This window comes from Lepisosteus platostomus, chromosome 5 (genome assembly GCF_059453375.1).
Source record: "Lepisosteus platostomus isolate fLepPlt1 chromosome 5, fLepPlt1.hap1, whole genome shotgun sequence".
Taxonomy (NCBI): Eukaryota; Metazoa; Chordata; class Actinopteri; order Semionotiformes; family Lepisosteidae; genus Lepisosteus; species Lepisosteus platostomus.
The window spans coordinates 39,963,747-39,971,092 of NC_142615.1; the positions used below are offsets into that span (position 1 = coordinate 39,963,747).

Consider the following 7,346-nt stretch of genomic DNA (forward strand, 5'->3'; position numbering starts at 1 on the left):
ACACTGCAGTTGCCCGTTTCTCACAGGTGTTTGAAGTTGTGGATAACATTTAGCAGGTTTGGCACCATGGCTTAGCTGGTTAAGCCGCCTCACTAAAAACCAGGAGACCCTGGGTGTGAATCCCAGTGGTATCTATTCGTAGACAACAGGCCGCTCATTGTCAATATTTATGGAGCTTAATTTAAAGACAACGGGAGAAGCATGAGTTACAGCTTTCTGTAGCTGTTTTATATAGCGATGTATTGGTTGGCTCTGTGGCGCAATGGAGAGCGCATTGGACTTCTAGGCTTTGATAGAATGAAGTCATTCAAAGGTTGTGGGTTTGAGTCCCACCAGAGTCATGTATCATTTTGATTCAACCTTTCAAAATCCTCTAGGGATTAGTGTTGATCAAGTCAAATAAAGGACTTCTTAAGAGTCCACAGTTGAAAATGAACCAGCAGCCACAAGAAAGAAATTAGCACTGGACTGTGATCACATTACTCCTGTCCTGGACTCCTTGCACTGGCTTCCTGTCAACTTCAAAATCCTCATGCTCACCTATAAGGCTCTCCATGGCTTGACACCACAGTACCTGTCTGGGTTATCGCCCTACTCCCCACCTCACAACCTTGCTCTTCTAATTCTGGTCTCCTATCTGTCCCCCAGTCCATCTACACTCTATGGGTGACAGGGCCTTCTCCTGTTTTGCACCAAAGCTCTGGATCTTTATTCCCAAGGATATCAGAGAGTCACCTTCTCTAAACTCCTTCAAATCCAGACTCAAAACCCTCTTCTTTAGAAGAGCCTTTAATGAACTATTCTTTACCCCTCTGTTCCTACTGTATTTAATACCACCATCTATTGTCTCCTCTAACTGTGTATTCTCATCCTGCTTATCTTGTGTATTTTTTAACTTTATTGGTTTCATTCTGTAAAGCACTTTGAAAAGCCACCTTTAAAGGCACTATATAATGTATAGATTATTATTATTAATAATAATAATGAACAGCGCATTTAACACTGAGCACATGCGGTCCTTCTTTGCAAAGGATTGCAAAGGTTGGGAATTAGCCTTTCACTCGTGTTGTTGAAGACCGTATCCTGGCTTTGTTGCAGGAAATGTCTGGATGCCATCACCGGATCAAGGAGAGGATCAGGGTTTTGGGAAGTCTTTTTGATGCCTGACACTGTGTGTTTCCTGGTTGTAACGGGTGTCATTCTGGACCTAAACAACAGAGAACACCGTTGAAATAGCTGAACTGCCTAGCGGACACTTTGTCGCCTTCTTCTGACCTGTATTTAATGCGATTCTCTGAAAACTTGGCACGTTATATCTGTGCTACCTTTATGGAGGGCACACTCATAAGAATCATAGATTCGATCACAAGCATCTAAAAATGAGCATGAGAAAATGACATCACGCTATGAGGCTGAATGGCACAAATTCTCCTGTTACTTCTGCAGCAAATGTGTGTTTTTTGCTTCTTAACACTGAGATAGTTGGAGATATTTGGCAGCAGTGGGATTCCAACTCACACCCCCAAAGAGACTAGAGCTTTAATCCACCTCTAAATTAAAAACTAGGTGACTTGTAATGGCTGGTAGGAGAGGAAAGGTATAAATGCTTCTTTTTTGGACAAAGTCTTTATCTTTTTTTTCACCAGTTGTTTTGATCAAATTATTGTAACGCAGTACCATATTAAGGTATAATATGTACATGAACGTCATGTCTGAGTCGATGATGGCAGCTGAGTATCGCTGGAGGACAGTTCATCATGAGTGGGTAAGCCTGCATAATGAGGGAGAAGAGATCGGCCTCTCTGACGCAGTGTCCAGTGACACTAACCTTCTGTCCTACTGTTCTCTGCTAATGTAGATGGTGAATGTTTATTTAGGTGAATGTAAGGTTTCATTCTTGTAAAATATTTCCGAGCACTTTTTTTGTTGCTGAAAATTAATCCTGTGCATTTGAATGAATTCCGATATTGTCACCTAATTCCATACATTGTTTCATCAAACTAGAACATTTAGAGGAGGTCAATTGCATTTATGAATTGCATAGTGATAGTATTTCTTTCCATTTAAATACTTCAGTCAAAAATGTAGAGAAGGTGCTCCTGTTTTCACCATTATAAGAACTGTGATGCACCAGTAATATTTACTCTCATAAAAGTATTGTAATTGTATTGTTCTGTTCTGTAACAATCTTGAGTGACACAAACCTTCTGTTTTACTGCACTACACTTCTCCAGAGGCCAGTTCAGCACACAAGGATCCTCAGTCAAACAAACACTGCAATCGCTTGATAAACGCCATTTCTCATCCTTTCTCTTAGTGTCGGTGCTACTATTGTATGCAAAGGAGGCGACTTGACAATGAAATCTTAAAGAGAGTCTTCATGAAGGTGTGTGTCGGCAAGCTCTCCACCTGGCAATTGACTGGGCTTGTGAAGAAATCAATCTCATTCAACAACCATACAAATTGCACAGCTTAAGGCACATGAAGCGAAATCTGTGAGCTGATTGACACAAAACAATGTCACTTCACATTATCTGCAAAGTTGTTTTGCTTGTCTGACCACCTCTTCCTACTTTACAGTGAGCACATATATTTCAGTTTCTTTCCCCCATGTGGAGATGTATCCACTGCCAAAACTGCTGTCTGATTATTTAAATTATCTGTAAAACTGTTACATGACTTCATCTAATTGTAAATTTATAAGACGGTCTGTGAGACATTTGTGAGAGTAGCTGAATCCCAGGGCTGGTATGGAATCACACAGACAGGTCTTCTGTGTGATCTGAGTCCCACTGCTCAGAGCTACAGACTGGTCAAATGGTCACTATTGTAGACACGACCATCGGACCATCGGCTACAAATAATCAATATACCGATCATAGTGTCACTACTGGTGTTTATTACATAAATACTGTATATAAATAATAAGATAATTCCACACTCATAAAACATTTATAAACATTTTGGGAGGCTGACATACAGTAAAGAAAGTAATACTGAAGGGCTGGAAGTCCTGGAAAGCGTTAATAGATCCTTCTTGCTTTCGACCTGGAACAGAGCCCACAACTGCCAGATCAGTGACCCCTGAGCCCAGTTCACAGAGAGGAGAACCAGGAGCTCTTCTATGTCTCTAAGAGGGCTGGGAGGAAAGATAAAAGGGGGAAATGTGACATGAGTCCAGGCTGTTCTGTCTGATATTGTTCATGTAGCAGCACTGATTGTCTGAATATCTTCTGGTTCTGGATTGTGAGGATAGAGAGCAGTACGGAGTTGAGATCCTGTCTGAGTGTGAGTCTGAGCTGTGAATCTGACTGAGAAGAGAATAATGATTTTTTATTCTGCCTGAGAATTTTCCTGAGAATTTTTTTCTTTTCCAAGTGGTGTTACATCCCCTTCAGATACTCTGCACAGACTGCCAGAGAGAAGAGGAGAGAGAGATGGACAGATAAGAGCACACACAGCAAGAGACACCGACATCTTGATTTACTTTGAAGCAAGTGTTAATTTCTTTTCTGGAACAAGTTGTTTCTGAACTTCAAGAAATTCATACAACTTCTGAAAGATAAAATACAAATCTTGCTTCTCAGGACAGAAGAAATGCTTCCAAAAAATGCCAGTGATTTTTTTCTCCTTTTAACGAAAAGTGGAGAAAAACAACAGCAGTGCAACTCCGTCGGCTTGATTTAGCTTAATACAAGTATTCACTTCCTTTTCTGTAGATTACAGCCTGCGAAAGATGAAATGAAGTTCTTGGTTACTCTTGGTCAGTGCAGAAGAAATACTGCCAGCTGGCAGGAAAATGACAGTATTTTATTTTCTTTAACTACAAACATGTGAGTTGTGAAAAGCAACGGGAATGTGTCCCTGTGCAGCTGTTAAACAAAGGGCTGGTGGGTCAAACGTACTCAGGGACGTGCTTCAGATTGTGATGATGTAAACAAAATCTCCGCTAAAAATTGAAGGGATTTCTTCGCAAACCCTCTTGAATGTGGCAGGAAATCTTCGTGTTTTACTCGTGTGCAACTACAACAAGTAAACAAATAAGTACCTAAGTCAATGTCCAAGAAAACCATCTTCACGTGTGGAATTTTTCTTTAACTGGCTGTTGGGAGAATTCATTTATACACCAGTTGTATCCTTAGCAAAAATATTTTAAAATTAGAACACAGATTTGTTGGAGAACTTGACAATCCTTGACAATCATTATAAAATGAGCATTATACAAATGTGCGTTGATATTTTTAATATGTACCTTAATTGTAATATATATATACATAATTGCTTTGATATGGATGTTCATTTGAAGGAATTGAGGAAACTATGAAGGATCGCAGAACAACCAAAGATACATTTGGGCATCTGCTATTGGTAAAGATGAAAGAGTACCTTAAGTGTGAAGCTTTCATACACACGAGAGAAAAAAACAGTTTTAATGCACTTCATTAAACTGATGGTATGCTTATCAATCGTGCATAAAGTGTACATAGCAGAGGATGGTTTCGATCCATCGATCTCTGGGTTATGGGCCCAGCACGCTTCCGCTGCGCCACTCTGCTGACAGCTGTTATAATGTGATTCAACACAACTGCTCTATCTTTGCTTTCTAAAAGTGCGCCCGAGATGAAAAGTCTAAACGGTAAACGCAGACGTCACTTTGAGCACTTGGTCTTTTATAGCACAAATCATCACCCGCTGCTCTACATGGGCGTGTCTTCAATATCGTTGAGAACCAAACCTTCTGCTTTCCGAGGCAACTGATTCTTTCGTCGTTAATTCCCAAATCTTCAATGAGAATCAGTGAAACGAAAATCAAACACATGTACACACTCGCGTCCTAACCTGAAAGAAAAATCTACACCCACTTTATAATACTGAAAATGATTCAGGAAGTACAGCAAAGTTCTAAAACCAGCGAATACATCTGCATACAGTACATAAAATGTCAATTTTTCAAAAGTAAAATCTTCAGCTTTGAAAGATTACCATCCATATATTTTCGTTTTTCTCTTTTTTTACATAACACGCTTTCGAGAAACAAACTCTTTTAATTAAGGTTTCATTAGAAAATGTGTATCTTGGTTTGCCAAGTTAAAATCGGCACATCCCAGTGGGCAAAAGATGTAGAATATACGACTATTAAACGCATACCAGACGTGTAACTGTGCTCCGTAACTGGTCTAGAATGAAATTCTAATATACGTATATCGTTATACGTCAATTAGACATCTATGATTATATGTTTATTATACATAAATGGTTGTAGTTCTATTATACGGATAAATTTAGAAGACTACTATACATATATAGTTAAAGGTCTATTATACATCAAAGAAAGATTTTTATAGGTGTAGAAACTAGTAAATAAAGCCAATGATTTATTTTAGAAATTTATTCTTAAAATATACAATTATTCACACCTGAAAAATATGTAGTTCAAATTATACATTATATACAATATTGTAATCAACAAATGTCTAACCATCATAAAAAAACACAACTAGTAAACTTCAGTTACAAATTCTAGTAACATGGCAATATATATATATAGTAATGACAAACACAAACTAATTACATGAACACGCTAATATTTAACTCAAAACCACATTTCGAAACTTCTTTATTTCCACGAAAATATTATTAATGTAGCACAAACGCTACTTTCTAATAAAGACAGAAAGAAACTGTTTGTTTTGTGTCTCATGGTGATCCTCCTCTCGATACTAATGAAATGTTTAATATGATCCCTCGAGAAAAAAAAAGAGTCAATTTCCGCCTGGAATGATTGATGCCCCATCAAACATTTTGTAATATCCCTGGAAGTTTATACAGTAGAATCCTGGTTCGTGGCTTAAATTCAAGGTAAACAAGACTAAGGAAACGAGTTGGAAACTTGATGTCGAAGTGGGATTTAAATCACCCGGAACATTTCACTCCATTGGACAGTATGTGCCAGAGCGCAATGTTTGACATTCCTTCGATAGCTCAGTTGGTAGAGCAGAGAGGAGGAGTGTAGGAGAATTAGCAGGGAGTCCTTAGGTCGCTGGTTCGATTCCAGCTCGAAGGAAGGTGCTTTTTGTGTACTTTAATCAAAGAGTTAAAAAAGCGAATCTGTTTCATTCAGACATTTATCAAAAGTTCAATAAACGACGAAGTAGAGGTTCCTGTTCCGAATTCAGCCCACGTCTGATTGTCTTGTTTTGGCCAAGATCCGATCTTTGAATTAAGGGACTACTCTGTCTGCTTTGTAATTCAAAAATACATACAAATGTCAAGTTTTTTGTAGATATAAAGGTGTTCTCTGTTTTCAAAGGATAGGTACTTAATTGGCATAATGATTTGGTATTGATTTTGTATCGTTGTATTATGAAGTTTGTGCTTTCTGTGTTTTTATCGTATTGTGAACTTATTTTTTAAACAAATGCTTACAAAGGCAAACACATCTGATATTTTAATAATTATTATTTTAATAATTTGATCAAATTGAGGCCCAGGATCCAAATCTTCAGTTCTGATTTTTTTAAGTGATATCTTTCCTTCCTGTCGTGGAAGTCACACGATGTGAGCAATTATTTTTTTTACGTTGCGATCCAAAGATCCTCAGGCGCACTGTAACCAAACCAGGATGGATTCTGCTCGGAGCCGGACTGAGCTCATTCTCACTCCCTGTGCTAAAAACAGAATTAGCTCTTCCCCGAACATCGTCTACAGCTGCTGGATGGTGCTCTGCGTCTTACTGCTCCGGCAATTACTTTGACGAAAGACAGATCACTTGTGCGCTTTTAAGCTTCTCGCAGCTACAGCTATAGCCCTGAAAAAAGCATTAGCTTTATCAGTTTTTATATTAATCTATTTTGAATCAAAGTTTGATATTTTTTTATTTTTTATTGCATTTTACATTACAATAATAATAATAATAATTATTATTATTATTATTATTGCGCACACTTATATAGCGCTGTTCTGGATACTCCACTCAATGCGCTTTACAGGTAATGGGGACTCCCCTCCACCACCACCATTCTCCTGAATGATCACAGAGGGCCTCGGTTTTACGTCTCAGCCGAAGGACGGCACCTGTTTACCGTTTAGGGTCCCCTTCATTGTACTGGGGTATTAGGACCCGCATGGACCGCAGGGTGTGCGCCCAGCGACAAAAAACAGACGTGTGTCGGGCTCGGCTGCGAGCAGAACAATGACATCACAGGGACAAAGCAAAGGAAATCAAAACGGTTCTATAAAAGACCTGTGTAAGCTGTTGGTTTGCAGTCTGGACTCTAAATCCTCCGATCCGATTTTAAATCTCTCTAATACCTGAGCTGCGGCTTCTACCGAGTATTTATTCGTAT

At 38.8% G+C, this 7,346-nt stretch overlaps 1 non-coding gene across 1 annotated transcript; it reads left to right on the forward strand.

The window, feature by feature from the left end:
- Positions 1–248: 248 nt before the first annotated feature.
- Positions 249–341, forward strand: trnar-ucu (transfer RNA arginine (anticodon UCU)). Its single transcript has 2 exons — positions 249–285; positions 306–341. It is a non-coding gene; the product is annotated as a tRNA-Arg (tRNA).
- The last annotated feature ends 7,005 nt before the right edge of the window (positions 342–7,346 follow it).